Raw genomic sequence first — 15,691 nt, forward strand, 5'->3', positions numbered from 1 at the left:
GGTCGCGTCCCCTCTTTGCCACTGCAACAGTGCTGGATTTATAAGCTAAACAAACTATAGTTTAGGGCCCCACTCTCTTGGGGGGGGGGGCAAAATTTAAAGGGGAAAAACCTGGATGCACTTTGATAAAATACATATTTTGTTATGTGCGAATGGCTTTAGATACCTATAAGGTCCATAAATTACCATATAGCATATCTTCAACACAAAAAACGGCGACAATTTGTTGTTGACAAAGGACAGCTTGGACATATAAAGGGCCCCATTGCCTTCAGTAGCTTAGGGCCTCATCAAACCTAAATCCGGCCCTGCCCTGGAGCGAGGGAGACCGAATGATGGGTGGGTAGGCCGAGAGAGAGAAGGTCCACGGCTGCCAATTCAAGGCCGGTTATACCCGCGTTCCTCAAAGGCCTACGCCTGCCCCCGCCTCAAAGACCAGGCCCCAGAAGAGAGGCTTGTTTGAAGATCCCTGCTGTCTCCCTTCTTTTCGCATCGACAGGTTCCCAATCTTACAGATATACAGAAATGTGTCTGTGCTGTGCGTAAATCTCCCGTGCATAGGCCATCCCAACACACAAAGACTTTTAAAACTTATATGATACGAGGTAAAATTCCACATATGCTAATGCTAGAAAAATGCAACCTGTGCCGTTAATGTTCAGAAATAATTTTACACCATTTATCAAATATATGAGAAAGAGACAATTACTTACAAAGTGCCGTGAAAACTTACGAGCTATCTAAAATAAAGTGAACTTGCAATATCAGTAGGTTCTTACAAATTCTTGACTCAGTTTTTCGTTTTTTTAAATAAGTTCCAGAAGATTCAAGAAAAGGGTAAGTTCAGCGTTGTTCCCCGTAGCTGTGAGGTGCCGGGAACAATGTCGTACATACGCTAATAGAGCTGTGAATCGTCACAACCGCAATCGCATTCTGCACCTATGTGTACAAGCTCTTGTATATATTGGGTGTGCATATTGGATCAATGAAGCTTTCTTACAGCGGTCTCCGTGGTTGCAATAACCCCTTGGATACTTACTGGGGAGTGAGACCCCTTCCAGTGAATGTGATTTATTTCTGAATAAATTTGCACAGGTTCAGGCTGCTGGGCTGCCAGACCCGAGAAGTCTGTGGGGCTTAAGGCATGTAAGGATGTCCAAGATTGCAACACATTCTTGCGCTGCTTGTTTTGTTGGGTCAGTGCGTCTGCTAGCCTCCTCTTCACTCATGTGTCATATGTGCAGAAGCACAATGTGTGCACGTGTGTTGATTAGCACACAAATACATATTCTTTACGTACAGAAAATATACATGCACACACGCAAGCATGAGTGTACTGACACGTACACATATTCTATATGTACACAAATATATGCACACAGAGAGGCATACATATACATACATACATCTGGGTACACACAGAGATTCTATAGTAACCAAAATATTACACATGTACACGTGCAAGCATGGATATGCACGCATATGCATCTTCCGTGTGTACACATGTATATTCTGCATGTACTCATAAAGCAAGCATGTGTATATATACCCGTGCGTAAAACAAAGAGAAAGATTCGTGCGCACACATCTATGTACACGCAGAGACAGCGAGGTCAACAGAGAAAGTGGTATTGACCTTAGACGTCAAGTCGCGGAGGAAGCGTAGCAATGGACTTCCGTTGGAAGGCGTTTGTCAATTTCATATAGAAAAGGCCCAGAAATATTTCATGTCGAAAAGGCCCAGGCAAGATTTCCTTGATAAAATAGCCCCCCACCCCCGCCTCCCACCAGCACCGCCAAAGTGGGAAGCACTTTTCCAGCAGAGGCCAATTACCGATCCATGCCCCCCCTCCAATGATTTTTCATTTCTGCGTCCAAACAAAACAGTACGTATCTACAACTGAATATGCTGGTATATTGGGGGAGGGGGAGAGATCCCTCATGAAAACGCGACAAACTTCGCAGGTTTAAAAAGAGCCGAGGACTGGACCCATGTGAACTGAATAATGTGGACTTTCTTTTTTGCCCCCCAGGAAAAGGGGGTGGGGAAGAGAGATTTCCTCTGGTAAAATGAGAAAATTTGAAGCTGTACAATTTGCTCTATAGCAAACCACGTAGAAAATGGCCATTACCTGATGCTGACGACGACGACAAGGCCTTGTCTTTACTTTTAGGGGAAATTATATAATTTTAATAATGTTAAAATTATATAATGCTATAATAATGTTCTCGTTTATTAAATGCACCTCCGGCTTTGGTCTTTGTTCGTGTTTTTTTTTTTTAAAAAAAGGCCATATCCTAAAGATCAGTATGAAATAACGAAGGAAGGAAATTCCAGCAAATCAAAAATCAATTTCTCATACCAATACCCTAATATATGTATTTTACTTGGAAGATATTTCCTTGGTGCTTGCTTCCAGGTAACCGGGAATGAAATGAAAGACTCGGTGCAAGTTAGCCTCTACAAAAATCTCTACTCCAAAGCAAGCCCCACTAAATTCAATAGAACTTACTCCCAGCTAAGCATGTATCTAGAATTGCAGTCCGGATCCCACTTACTTACTTAGAAGTAAACCTAACTGAAACACAAAGCGACTTGTCTTCTAATGAATCAGTGATTAGAACCTATAGGCCCCTAACTTTTCATTGCTGCTTTTCCCTCCTCAGTTAAATCTTTAGTACATTTTCTAAGAAATGTCCACCGAAATCAAAAGGGTTTGCAGCTGCCTTTTAAAAATACAGCCGCTTGAAGAAGAAAAATAATTGAAATGTACGGGAAATATTTCCTATTACTTCAAGTTGGGATGCTAGTACAACTCCAGGGAACAGAGCATTCTAGTTTTAAAGAAATAAAGGAAAAAATATCATATGTTGAATCTAGTTTCCAGAACATTACAGCATATACTGGATATTTAAAATAATCCAACTGCCCTGTTTCCCCGCGCCTACATCTTTAACAAAACAAAGCCCGCGAATTGTAGAGAAACCAGAACGAGCGTTTCGTGTTAGTTTTTAATTAATAAAAATAATTAATATATCAGCTCCTTTCACCAGCATTTAAGAAAATTTCTTTAAAGGAGAATTTAGCCTCAGTGTGAAAATAGTCTTAAGTTCGCGTGGGATTTATAGGAAAAACAACACCACCATCCAGTTTCAAACCGCTGAACCTAGGAAGGGAGTTAAAGTCATGGAAGTCTATGGGGTTTACTTCCGAATAAACAACGGTAAAATGGGACTGTAGGAATCATTACAAGGGATGTGCTCGCGCCCCAGCTATAGACATACAGAGGTGCTGCTCTACCTCACCTCGGAAACGCTAAAGTTCCAAGTGGGGTTAGCGGGAGGCAAGTGATTCAGAGGTAGAAAGCAAGGTGGTGATCGGGCTGAAATCACTGAACTGCTGGCCTGAGGCTAGATTAGAGGAAGGGTCCTCAGAGATTTCTAGACTCAGAGAGGAGGGTGCCAAATGACTCAAGATCACTGCCTGTTCATTTTCTGTAATTTCCCCTAAAATCCCCCCTCCAGCTCCGGGCATTGGGAGAGACGAACGTGGCAACGTATCAGGCGTGTGTGAACAAAACAAGCGCCAGAGGAACGCCTCTCCTAACCTTAAATCGCTCTCGGAATCGGCACAGAAGGTTTCGCGTGGAAGAGTTGGGCCAAGAAGGCTGGCGGTGCGGGGGGGGGGGGGAGACGGGCGGGTAGAGAGAGACTGGGGGGGGGTATGAATGAGACCCTCTTGCTTCTCCCTCCGAGAGTTGCAGAGAGGCAATCCGCCTTGACAGAACCAGGCCGCGGCTGGATGAAAAATGCAGCCAGCCAGCTCGAGCCGAGCAGGGAACCGCAACTGCTCGGCCAGGCGCTTCGGGGAAGGAATGAAATGGAAAGGGGGGGGGCACCGCTCCACACACACACACACACACACACACACACACACACAAAGGTGCCTGTAAACTGGATCGCCACCCCCTCTGCAAGATCGAGGGACTAACTGGAAGATCTCTCCCCCTCAAAGCAAAACACCATCTCCAGCTGTCTTGCTGGGGCCTTGTTTTCTGGCTCGCTTCTCTCTCTCTCTCCCTCCTTCCCTCCCTCCCTCTCTTTCTCTCAGTGTGTGTGTGTGCGTGTGTGTATGTCACCCACACACCGAGAGGTCCGAATCTCCCCTCCGAGCCTCGGGCGCCCCCCCCCCCATGATCGCGCATCCGGAGCGCGAGAACAGCCCTCGTTACCTTCTAGCTTTGCCCGGATCCGGGCAGTCACCGCATCTCACTCACAAAGCCCTCAGCCTGGACACAGCATTGCCGCCGCCGCCGCCGCCGCCACCACCACCACCACCATCAGCCATCTCCTTGCTGTATTCTCGCCGCTCCAAATGCAATAAAAACCGAGCCTTTCCTCAAGACAGCATCAATGAAATGATGTGAAGGGCGAGAGAGGACGAGGGGGGGGGAGGAAATGCCCTTCCCCTACTTCTCCCCCTCCCCTCAAAGAAAGAAAACCCGTCCAGTCCCTTCTCTGCCTCCCGGACACAACTCCTGGTAGCGCGCAGAGTAGCGAGTCTCTCCAGGCGATGCCTTCAGGAATGAGAAGGGTCCTCGCCTTCTCCACGCAGCCGAGAACCGCGTCCTCTCCCTGGACGCTTACAGATTCCCAGAAAGAGAGCTGCGAGGGAAAAGTTCGGGGTAGGAGCGATGGCGGAGGAAGCCCCTAAAGAGCAGGTTCGCTTCTTTAAGGCCGCGAAGGAGCGAGCTCGGCTGAGGAAGACGGAGCCCTGCGCGTCTCCAACCAAGTGCGTTGAGGCGAAGGGAGCGCAGCGTCTCGAGCGAGCGCCCAGCTCGCTCTGGCCAACCAGCTGCGCTGGTGCAACGGGAGGCTGGCGCTCTCTCGCTCTCCCCCCCCCCCTTCTCCTATCCTATCCTACCCTCTCCCTTCTTCCTCTCCTTTTTTTCCCAGCCTGATTTTCCCTCCCAGGCCACAGGAAAAAAAAATCTCACAAAGACAGTCGGAGGGATCTCTGTGGATTCCCTCCCCACTTTGCCTCCTCCCCCCTCCTTCCTCTCCCCTCCCTCCTTTCTATCCATCTTTCTTAAGCAGAAAGAAAAATTCAAAGCTCCAGAACTCCTCTTTCTCTCTTTCCTCCCCCTTTTATTTCCTCGAAAAGAAAAGAAAAGCCGTTGGCTTTTTTTAAAAAAAAAAAAGAAACAAAAACCCACACCTAATACAAACCATTCCCCTTCGGCTTCCAGTCTCCAAACCAGCCTGACTTCTCTCCTGCATTATATATAAGGAAATCATTTCTTAAAATAAAAACAAAAACGCATCTGTTCAAAGGGAAGCGGTGCTGTCTTTGTAAACCAAATCACACGGCGGTAGTTTTCGGGTTGTTCTTATGGAGAGAGAAATAAGACCACTGTCATGTTGTACTGTATGAGCGATCTCCCAGGTTATTTGAGGATCTGCTCCTCCATATGTATTTTGCCATGAGTCCTACCACCGTATAAATAAATACATCTGATCTGATTGTCATCTCCTTGTTACTAACAATGATTATTTTTACTGCATAGGTTTATTTTTTTTAAGGACCTCCACCTCCCTACGAATAATCTCACCCTCTTTTTCTAAAGAAATAAAGAATGTATAGGACACACACACACACACACCACACACACAGAGAGAGACTATATACATATACAAGCTCCAAGAACCGGCTTTACTAAAAATAATCAACCCGTCAAGGGAGCTGAGGATGCGGTTTTTTGTAATCTGTCTTTCTCTTCTCTGTATCTTAACTTTCTTTTCTTTTTCTTTCAAATGTATTATTTTTGAGGGTAAAGTTGAATAGGTCAAAGCGAGGATAAACAGCCTCCCCGACTCTTTCTGGAATCTGAAAAGAACCAGGTTGATAATAGCCATGTGTGATCATTTTTTATTACTATTTTTTAAAAAAGAGTTTGGTATAAAGGATCATTATTTAGCACTCTTTGAGCTCTGCCTCCGCTTTCTTGCATGATTCCGTGTCGTTCTCTAAAATGGAATTTGGAGGATACCGAGAGATTCAGCGCCTCTCCAACTCAAAGAGTGCCCCATTTGCAGACCGTCGGACTTTCTCTCCCCCGATAAATTGGGGATTAGGTTGCCACGCACCTAGGAAGAAGTCAGCTTCATGGAACAAAGTGGAGCTTCCTGCCGAGTAAACATTACAGGGTTGCACGATTAGGCAAGGCGAGCGAAAGGCCCGTTGGAGTCGGTGGGGTTTACTTCTGAGGAGGCGGGCATAGGACTGCGCTGTAAGCCTCGTTGCAATTCTAACACTGATCCCCCAACATCCGCGCTGGAAAGTTCATCTCGTCCAATAAGGCGCGATCTGCTTGGATCGCTTTTCGAGCTGGAGGTAAAAGCGGGGGTGGGGGCTGAAGGTGGAGATCAGTCAAGCCTTGAGGGATGAGGAATTCTGTAGAGTGTGCTAGCGCCCGATTGCAAATCTTTCCCATTCGTAATCCCTTGGAAAAGCAACGTGGGCTGCAGGATATAATGCCTTGCAAAATAAAAACCCTGCGCATGAGAGTAACACACACACACTTCTTGTTTTTATTCTGCGGACACATAAACAGAGACTTGGCCACGCGTTTCTCAGCTCACCTTCTAATATGTTAAAATATCATATACCCGAACCCCATGTATTAACATTCATTATGTTGCAAAGTGTGCGTATACGTTCGTGTATCATGCATTATATATTGGTATCATTATAGATTAGTACCCTTGATAATAGAGTTTGGGCTTTTAATACTCACGTTTTGCGTATATATGTATACAAAAATGATTGTATGTGTGTGTGTACAATCCACAACTCCACCTTAATATTGTGTTGGTTTGTATAACACACAAGAACAGCAACAACAACTTAGAAAGAGAATCTTTAACTGGTATATGTATTGCACATTTTAGAAACCGCCCGAACATTTGGCCCAACCCCAGGCAACGTTTCGTCCGGGGTAAATTCCATGGATTCTATGTAGATTGTATTTTAATTACATCCGGGTGAAAATCAGTGGGATTTTATTTCTCCGCTCGCTGTGGAATTACTCTGGAGGAATGCATTTTCGCCTATTGAGTTAGAGCTTGATGCAGAAACTAAATCAGCCTACAACTTTCTTTCCTCTCTGTTCATGAAAAATATCCGGAGAGATATATGAATAGATAGATAGATAGAGATTATCGATTACTGTATTGTTTCCACAGCACATTTTCAATATACAAAATGCCTTGGATTTTTATTATGTTGGTGTGCGGGTGTGCGTTTGTATGCGCGCCTGTGTTTCAAACCTCCTTCAGTTTTGAAAGAGGAGGCTCTTTCTGAGATTTGCTTATATCTTCCAAACTTTCACCAAACCCTACAAATCTTGCAGATAGCCCCGCAGCTGGAAAAATAACTTAAACCACCGGCGATTGTGTGCACGAAGTTCTACAAAGAACAGAGGCCAGCAGCTGTCCTTCAACAAGGACAACCCAAATCACAGCCCAAACAGAGAACGTGTATTATGGGTATAGAGGTGCACACGCACGCACACTCAGTAAAATACCACGAGCTGAAACGCGTAGGCACACGGCCTGCCTTCCTGAGCTCTATTCGGCTCGGCTGAAACCTACTTCAAGTCCAAAGGCTGCTTCCAGAGACTCCAGCTATGAGCTCCTTTCTCAAAACTAGACTCTATGCAACATATCTATAAGCACGACCATCTTTAAAATCAATAAACAATATCTATATATGTATATATTTAAAATCGATAGGCACGATCGAGGCGCTGAGAAGGATGTTTCGGGGCATCTATACCGACAGGGAGGCAAAACCACGTGCTTAAATCTCGCCCCCACTGCAATCCATGGGAATCCAGGGCGCTACAGTTCGGACCGGATTCGGACCGATCATTTGGCACGGGTCAGTCCCATCATCAACCCCCGGACATCCTGAAAATAGTAACAATACAACATTCTCTCTCTCTCTCTCTCTCACACACACACACACACCCACACCCACACCCACACACACCCACACCCACACACCAAAATTCACCATTGCTGCATAGAAGAGACCGACCCCCCCCCAACTCTGCTAAAAGGACCATCTCTCACCTTATGAAACCCAAACCAGCTATGCAAGGGCTCCGAAGCAGAGCTGAAGACGCCGCAGACGACCACGACGATTTCTGTCCCTGCTGCTCCAGGTTCAAACAAGACCAAAAAGATTCGCGGGAAATCTCCTGCGGAGGTAGCGCCCTTCTAGGATCTTGTCAAGGCGAGAGACAGGCTTGCCCAGCCTCGCGAGCGATTTGTGGCCTCTGACAAATTAAATATTACTGTTTATTACCAGCCATACTCCAATAAAATAAAGCGGGTTCGAGGCGATCGCTCCTATCTCACCAGCGCCTGCACCTATAGGACACGGAGACGTCACCGCGCACGCAACCGGCCCCTTTGTCATGCTTGAGCGCAGCAGTAATGGAAGGTTAATTTGTGTTCTTCTGCTTTAAATCCCCATCAGTCAGTTTCCCCCTCTTCTTCGTCTTCGTCTTCTGGATTTTTTTTTCCTGGGGGGGGGGGGTGCTAGTTGCAATTGGGAGGAATGTAGCCCTTTTGGAAGGAGGAGGGGCGTACTAAGCAGGCAGAAAAGGTGGGGGGAGATATGGAGGACTGAAAACCCAGATTCTCGTGGACTAGATGGAGGCCAACTGGCCGTATCGCTAGACCGCACTTGTGGTGGAATTAAACCGCATGATGTGTCTGCATGGCCTGTCCTGTTTCTATATATTATAGGGAGCGTGGAGAGCTGCATCTTGCAAAGGCGATCTGGGCAGATCCGATCTCAGGAGCCCATCTCTCTCTCTCTCTCTCTCTCTCTCTCTCTCTCTCTCTCACACACACACACACACACACACACAGCGATATTTGGGTAGATCTGACATCGCAGGCACTCTGATCTCTCCGGGGGTGGGGAGCAAGAATACTGACCTTATAGCCTCCTTTCTTTCCTGGTCCCCAGTCCCCAAATTTACTGTCAATGGAGATGGGGAAGATTTTTGTTTCGTTTTGCTTTTTTTATCATCTACATTTTTGTAACCCCTCTCTTGCAGATGTTTCGCAAGCTGGCCTTGGCAATCGTTCGCCCTTTGCGAGCACAGCGTGCTAGAAATGCGATGCTTTCCCCAGCAGGAATTGAGACGGGGGGGGGCCGCTGGGGAGAGGCAAGAAATGGTTGCTGGGGACTAAAATAAAATACGAGATGAGCCCAGGTCCACCGGGAAGACTGGAAGATTCCGCTTCAGGATCTAGCTAGGAGGTAAGAACGGGGTAGGGTGGGTAGTCCCGGACCCCAAGTCGGAGCCTTGAGGGATCCCCATTTCCAGAACGGCTTTGAAGTGCTGATGTCCTCTGTTGGCCGCCTGGATTCAGTCAGAGGTTTCCGGCTGAGGATTTGAGGCAAGGCCCATCAGAGGGGCCTGAGTACCAGTCTGCTGGGGGTGGGGAGTTGGGGGGAAGCGGCAGGCGGAGGGAGTGAAGCACCTCAGAGTTGCTGATGGGCATCAGGTGAAGACCCCCCCCCCGAAACAAAACGGCCGCAAGGAGCGACTGAGAGCAATCCGTCTCCTCTCTGCGTGTCCTCACTTCAAAGGATGCTTGTCTTCCTATTCCATCCCGTTGATAATTGACTCATAAGGATGTGGGGGTGGGGTGGGGGTGTTTTAAATAAAATATATTCCTGCGGGCCCTTTAAAAATTGGAGGCCTGGGTCACTTTCAGAACAAAGTCATCCCAGTAATTAGGGACCGGTCCCCTCCTCTTGCATATGTTTATCTTTATATTCTAGGCTGACGATTTGTGTGTGTTTGTGTGTTTCTTTGCTCCTTTTAATGGACCTAGATCGTGTCCAACGTTTCCCCCACCTGATTCCAAAGAGAACCCCCCAGTTTCTTATGGTTGAAAATAAAGAAAATGTTTTACTGCTTTCCATGTTGCAAAGCATTGGACGGAGAGGGTCCTCTGCGTCCATTTGGTAAAGTAGGCTGAACATCACGACGAGGCGTGCTTTAATAGAAATGTAATATAAGTGAGTTTTGATTAAATTGCATATTTCCGTAGAACTATGGCTGGGATCCGTAACACAAACAGAACTAAGCCTCGATGTGCTCTGTGGGGCTTGCTTTTGAGGAATTATCCCGAAACAAGGGAGTTTCTTAATGCAGCCCTCGAAAGCATTTAAAGCAAACCTACACTAGATAATATACAGTATGTGGATGACTGGTCTCCTAGCTAAACAGCTCAATAAGCACTCAGCTCGATCCTAAACATACTGGCTCAGAAGTCCCTTTGAGTTCAACGGGACATAAACGATAGGATGAGCACAGCCCGAAGGGATTTAGTAAAAAAGCAAACAAAAAAAAAACCCCTTGGACTTCTCATTACCTTGCGACTGGTTGTTCCTAATCATGGCAATAATTATCTTTAAAAAAAATCTAAACCTAAGCACACACCTGGAAGAAAGCCCTATAGGACACAACTGAATTAACTTCTGCGAAAAGGTGTGTAACTTATTGCGCTGTAAGTTCGGGCTTCTCTCCCACACAATGGACCAACATAGCTTCTTGCAGTAATTGTACGTCTGTATTGTGTCTCCCCCCCCCCAATCGATATCTATTTGGGGCGAAGGGAGCGGGAAATTACATTTAAGAAATGCTTTTACGGCGGCGCGAGTGTGTGTGAAAGAGAAATAAAACTGTATTAAAAGGTGAACTTTTGTCCTGATAAATGAGTTTTCATTTCGAGTGCAGGTTATTTAATTATTTCAGATAAATATATACTGGGGTTGGGGGGGGTTGGGGGGGAGGACAAAAATAGACAGCCCGAATCAGTTTACAGTAATGTTAAAACAAAACACCGCTTTTAAAAAAGAAGTTACCCACAGGGCAGAGGTTAGACTTAAAATTAAAGAACTGAAACTATTGATAACTGATAATAACATAATTTGCGAGGAAAGCATGCAGAATTTCTCCCCCTTGCCTCACCAAAGGACAAATTTTGTGGCAGAAGCCGCTGTCCCAAGAAACACCGAAGGAGGAACAAGCAGATGGTTCGTTTCCTCTTCCTAGTAATTTTCTGATTTCTTTCAGTGCCCCCCGCCCGCTCTAATTTTCCTCTGCTCTCCGCCGCTGCAGCAGTTGACGACCTTGCAAAGTTGCAATCCGAAGCATATCCTCTCTCCTTGAAATCGGTTGGGCTTACTTCTTCCGAGGTGGGGGGGGGGGCACAAGGCGACAGATTCGACAGCTGGAATTGCTCTCGTGGAGGGGGGGGGAGTCCTTCGCCAGGCGAGCTGGCTCTTAAGGGGTTGCAGGATTGCTCCCGATCCTTGACACCAGGCGACTTGGATGGATTCCTTCCTATTTCGGTGGATGAATGGGCAAAAGGGCAGCGCAGCCCGACCTCAGTTCTTCGGGGCAGTCCTCACGACGACTCCAATATCAGGCTTGCTGACCCCTCTCTCCGCCTGCCCAGTGGCCTGATTGCGGGGGAACGAAATCGGAGGAACTGAACATCTGAGAAATTGCCATGAGGACCGTATCCGTGCAACTGGGTTGAGGATCCCACCCATACAGTTTTGACTGCATAAAAATGTGGGGAGTGACATCAAGAGGAAGAGAGCCACATCTGTTAAAATAGGGCCATTTAACCGCAGAACCCTAGTAGTTATTTCTCAAAAGTCAGGCCCACTGAGGATTGTTCCCTAGTACGTGTGCCCCCAGTATATCGCCGGTTTTCTTCCTTCATTTTGCATCCTAGAGCTTTGTCGCTGAACCTGAAAGTTTCAGAATCTTCCAAATTTTTTTTTAAAGGGGAAAAAAAAAGAAAACACCTTATGTTTTGGCAATGAATCTTCTTTTACTGTACAGGAGGCTTGGATCCAGGATCCTCATTGCTGCGAACAGTTCCATTAATTTTCACCGCAGCTGACAAATGTGGCCTTATTGTTCTCCACCCCTTCCTGCAGATTCAGGTACCTGCCCAGACTGAGAAACCCTCATCCCGTCGAACTATAGTAAATAGCAAAGCGGCGAAGGCTTCATTAAATCTACCGAACAGCTAGAGAAAACTCAGTTCGTAACACAGGTTTATCTCTCTTTTGTGTGTGGGGGGTGTGTGTGTGTGAATAAATCTGCATTTGTTAAAAGTACAAAGCTGTTAAAAGGAAAGTGCATATATGGGGGCAGAGAGAGAGAAATGCCCTCCCAGCGGTTCACTTCCTCTTACTCTGTCTGGAACCCACAAAAAAAGTCTGCAGAAGCGCTATTTCTCAATGGGCAGCATTTACAAAAACGCTATATATACACACATACATACACACATCACACACAGGGAAATATTGTACTCGAAATTTAAGGGGAAATAATTATCATGGATTGCAATATGCCCCCAAAGCTCAGAAAGAATATTAATATTATCAGTTAATTATTATGGATTAACCATATTTATTATTAAGAATATAATAATAATATTTGCCCTTCTAGGATTCCCTGAGCTACTGAGCTGAATGAGACTTTTAAGACTGCTCAGAAACTATTGCGGACTGTACCTAATAGCATTCCTGCAGCTTGAGTTAAGTAGTACCCAGTTAGTTCAATGGGGCTTTGCTTTCAAATGAAAAGGGCGTTGCCGTCTTGGTTGGAAATCAATTCCATTCAAACCAGCGGGATTTACTTCTTGGTCAGGGAATCAAAGGGGGGAGTCCTTCTCTTTCGATCTGCATTTCGATTTATATTTATCTCCGTATCGCCGTGAAGTTTTCTTTATATGTCATGCAAGCCAGAGGCGACATCTGAGAACCCGAAAGAGTTTCAGCAGGCGAGTGGTGGACCCGATCCAGCTGAAAGCAGGCCCGCCTAGAAGCCAGACCCAACACTCACTCAACATGAAGCAAAACTCACCCAACTGCCCCGAGATATCCGCGCAAAGTAAGACGCTTCAGGGTATCCCTCCGCCGTTCTGGTGAAGCCAACGGGGCCGGACTAAGTCATCTTGTTCCATTGATATCGATGGGACGTCCGCCCTGATCCCACAGGGTCTCTTCGAGTCGAAAGCTCCGTTATTAAAGGGGCTTTTACTTCCCAGTGAAATGATTTAGACACAGGCCTGCTTTTAGCTGGATCGGGGCCATCGCTTTCCCCAGGAGTCGGTGCTGTTGGTAGGTCGGCCTTGGGTTCACATTAAAAAGTGGGGACTGGGGTTTGACTGCAGTCGCTATTTTATTCCCCACCCCCCACCCGCCAAACACACCACACAAATAAATAAACACAGAAACTGTTTGACGTCAGACGCTGCTTTGAAGGAAATGAGAATTTCTTCTCCTCACCTCCCTCACCTCTAACCCTTACACCCCCCCCCAAATTCCCCACCCCACTGGTTTTGAACTGGATTGCTGTGGGACTCAAGAACCGGGCGGCAGGTTTACCCGGCCTCTAGTTTCTAAAGTCACAAACAGGTGGACACATTTTCTTTTTTAAAAAAAGTTATTTATTTTTAAACAGCTAGTTCAGGTGCTTTTTTATTTTTCTTAGATGAAAACCCCATTTAATATCCACCCCCCCCCTTTCTCTTGCAGTCCATTAATCTCCCCCTCCACCTCAGGGTTGCACGAAATTGAAAGGCAAACAGCGCGGCCTTAATAGCGCCTGCGTTTAGAAAGAGCATATTGTATTTAGGCGGAGTAGAAACAACTTAGTTTTCTTTCTCTTGAAGAAGTTGCTGAGCGCCCTCTTCCCCAGGCATAAAGGCAAAAGGACGATTGCTATTTTCTGTTGTCTCTTCCCCAGCTCCTCTGCGGCGCTCGTCTAGGACGAACTGAAAAGAAGCTCCCTCACTCTGTAGGTCTCCAGTGTTGCACAGCCCCTGCAAAGTTCCCCATGGGCCGTAATGGTAGATCATCTACTTTGCAGAAGGTCGTTGGTTCGATCCCCGCCATGTCTAGACGAGGGTGGGAATATCCCTTGCCTTGAAAGCCCTGCAGAGCCGCTGCCGGTCAGGGCCAACGATAATGAACTAGATGAGCCAAGGGTGAAGAGAGGTAGCTAGATAACTAGGGCGTCCGCTTGGCATGCTGAAGGTTCAGTCCTCTGAAGAACCTCTGCCAGTCCGTGAAGATGGAGCAAGGGTCTGAGTCCGCCCAAGCCAGTTTCCTATGTTCTGCTGTTTAAAGAACAGAGCAAACTCTAATGCTTTCATACTAGGAAAACAGAACAAAGAGGTTTTTTTTAAAAAAAACAACAAAACAAAAACAAAATCCACACTGCAGGGGCGAGGGGTTTTTTTGCGGAGGGAGAAACAACTTCTACTTGTAGGTAGACAGCTAGCATCTCAGGGTTCAACCTAAGCCGAATACTAATCTTCTATTTTCATGGAGTGTTTTTGGTTTGGTTTTTGACCAGGACCACACAACCTCCAGTGACTCAATCCAGAGAAAAGTTGTGTCCTCAAAATGTGGGATTTTGGTCAGTTCTACCCTTTCCCAAGGGAAGAAGCAAAGCAAGCGGACGTCCCAATGGCGGTGTCAGATGATGAACTTTCTCGAGTGTCACCGAGTTCTTCCTCGCTACTCCTTCTTGGCCTCCAAAACCTGCTCTCCTCCCACACAGCGAGAAAACCTGCATCTACAGTGGTACCTCGGGTTAAGTACTTAATTCGTTCTGGAGGTCTGTTCTTAACCTGAAACTGTTCTTAACCTGAAGCACCACTTTAGCTAATGGGGCCTCCTGCTGCCGCTGCGCCGCCGGAGCACGATTTCTGTTCTCATCCTGAAGCAAAGTTCTTAACCCGAGGTATTATTTCTGGGTTAGCGGAGTCTGTAACCTGAAGCGTATGTAACCCGAGGTACCACTGTACGTATTATTTATGCTTGCATTGATACTCCAACCTTTCCTCCAAGCCAAAGGGCTGGAGGCGGCGTACAAAGTTTCTCCCCCCACATTTTATCTTCACCACACCCCTGCGATGCAGGCAAGGCTAAGAGGCAGCGTCCGTGGCCCAAGGTTACCCGGTGACTTCGTGGCTGAGTGGGGATTCGAACCCCGCTCTCCGGGCTCCTAGGTCAGTACACCACATCGGCATCCTTTCTTCAGATTCAACCGGACGCCAACTGGTCTCTCATGGAGCTCAGCTGGCAAAACCATAAATGAATGAGGGAACAAATAAGCAAACAAATTTCCCACGCTAACGTCACCCTCACTTCGCGCACCTTCCTTAATCAATTACTTAATGGGCGAGAGAGCTCTCATTGACGCCAGAAGGGCCATGCTAATCTGCAATTGCCAAACATCGCGTCAATCAACGCCCGATCGCCACCTAGAGAGGGGGTGGGGTAGACCCCCCCACCCCCCACCCAAGCCGAGATAAGCCCCTTCTTCGCGGACTCTGAAGAAAAGGGTGCAGGCCGGGCCTTGCCTTCCCTTTCAAACAAGCAATCGCTCTTCATTCATAGAGTTTCATTCACAGAACTGTAGAGTTGGAAGGGACCCTGAGGATCATGTAGACTAGCCCAACCCCCTGCAATCCAGGAATATAGAGCTGTCCCATACGGGGATCGAACCTGCAACCTTGGCCTTATTACCACCACGCTCCAACCAACCGAGTTGTCCTCTTGTAA

General features: G+C 46.8%; 1 protein-coding gene and 1 long non-coding RNA gene across 4 annotated transcripts in view; both read right to left on the reverse strand.

Moving 5' to 3' along the window:
- Nucleotides 1-15,691, reverse strand: part of TBX5 (T-box transcription factor 5) — a 100,091-nt gene that overhangs the window by 43,112 nt on the left and 41,288 nt on the right. Inside the window, exon 1 of one of the 3 annotated variants that reach the window (XM_081841937.1) lies at nucleotides 8,137-8,328. The exons of 1 other annotated variant lie outside the window; for it this stretch is intronic. The gene's annotated coding sequence lies outside the window, so the exon portion shown is untranslated. Of the gene's footprint in view, nucleotides 1-4,232; nucleotides 4,844-8,136; nucleotides 8,329-15,691 lie in introns of those variants that run through there. One more of the 3 variants, XM_081841935.1, reaches the window with a different exon arrangement.
- Nucleotides 10,677-13,128, reverse strand: LOC309330623. The gene is made up of 2 exons (XR_014151523.1): nucleotides 12,977-13,128; nucleotides 10,677-11,557 (listed from the first exon to the last, which is right to left on the reverse strand). It is a non-coding gene; the product is annotated as an uncharacterized lncRNA (long non-coding RNA).

The sequence above is a fragment of the Podarcis erhardii genome (assembly GCF_964252035.2).
Source record: "Podarcis erhardii genome assembly, chromosome: 15".
In the NCBI taxonomy this organism is placed as follows: Eukaryota; Metazoa; Chordata; class Lepidosauria; order Squamata; family Lacertidae; genus Podarcis; species Podarcis erhardii.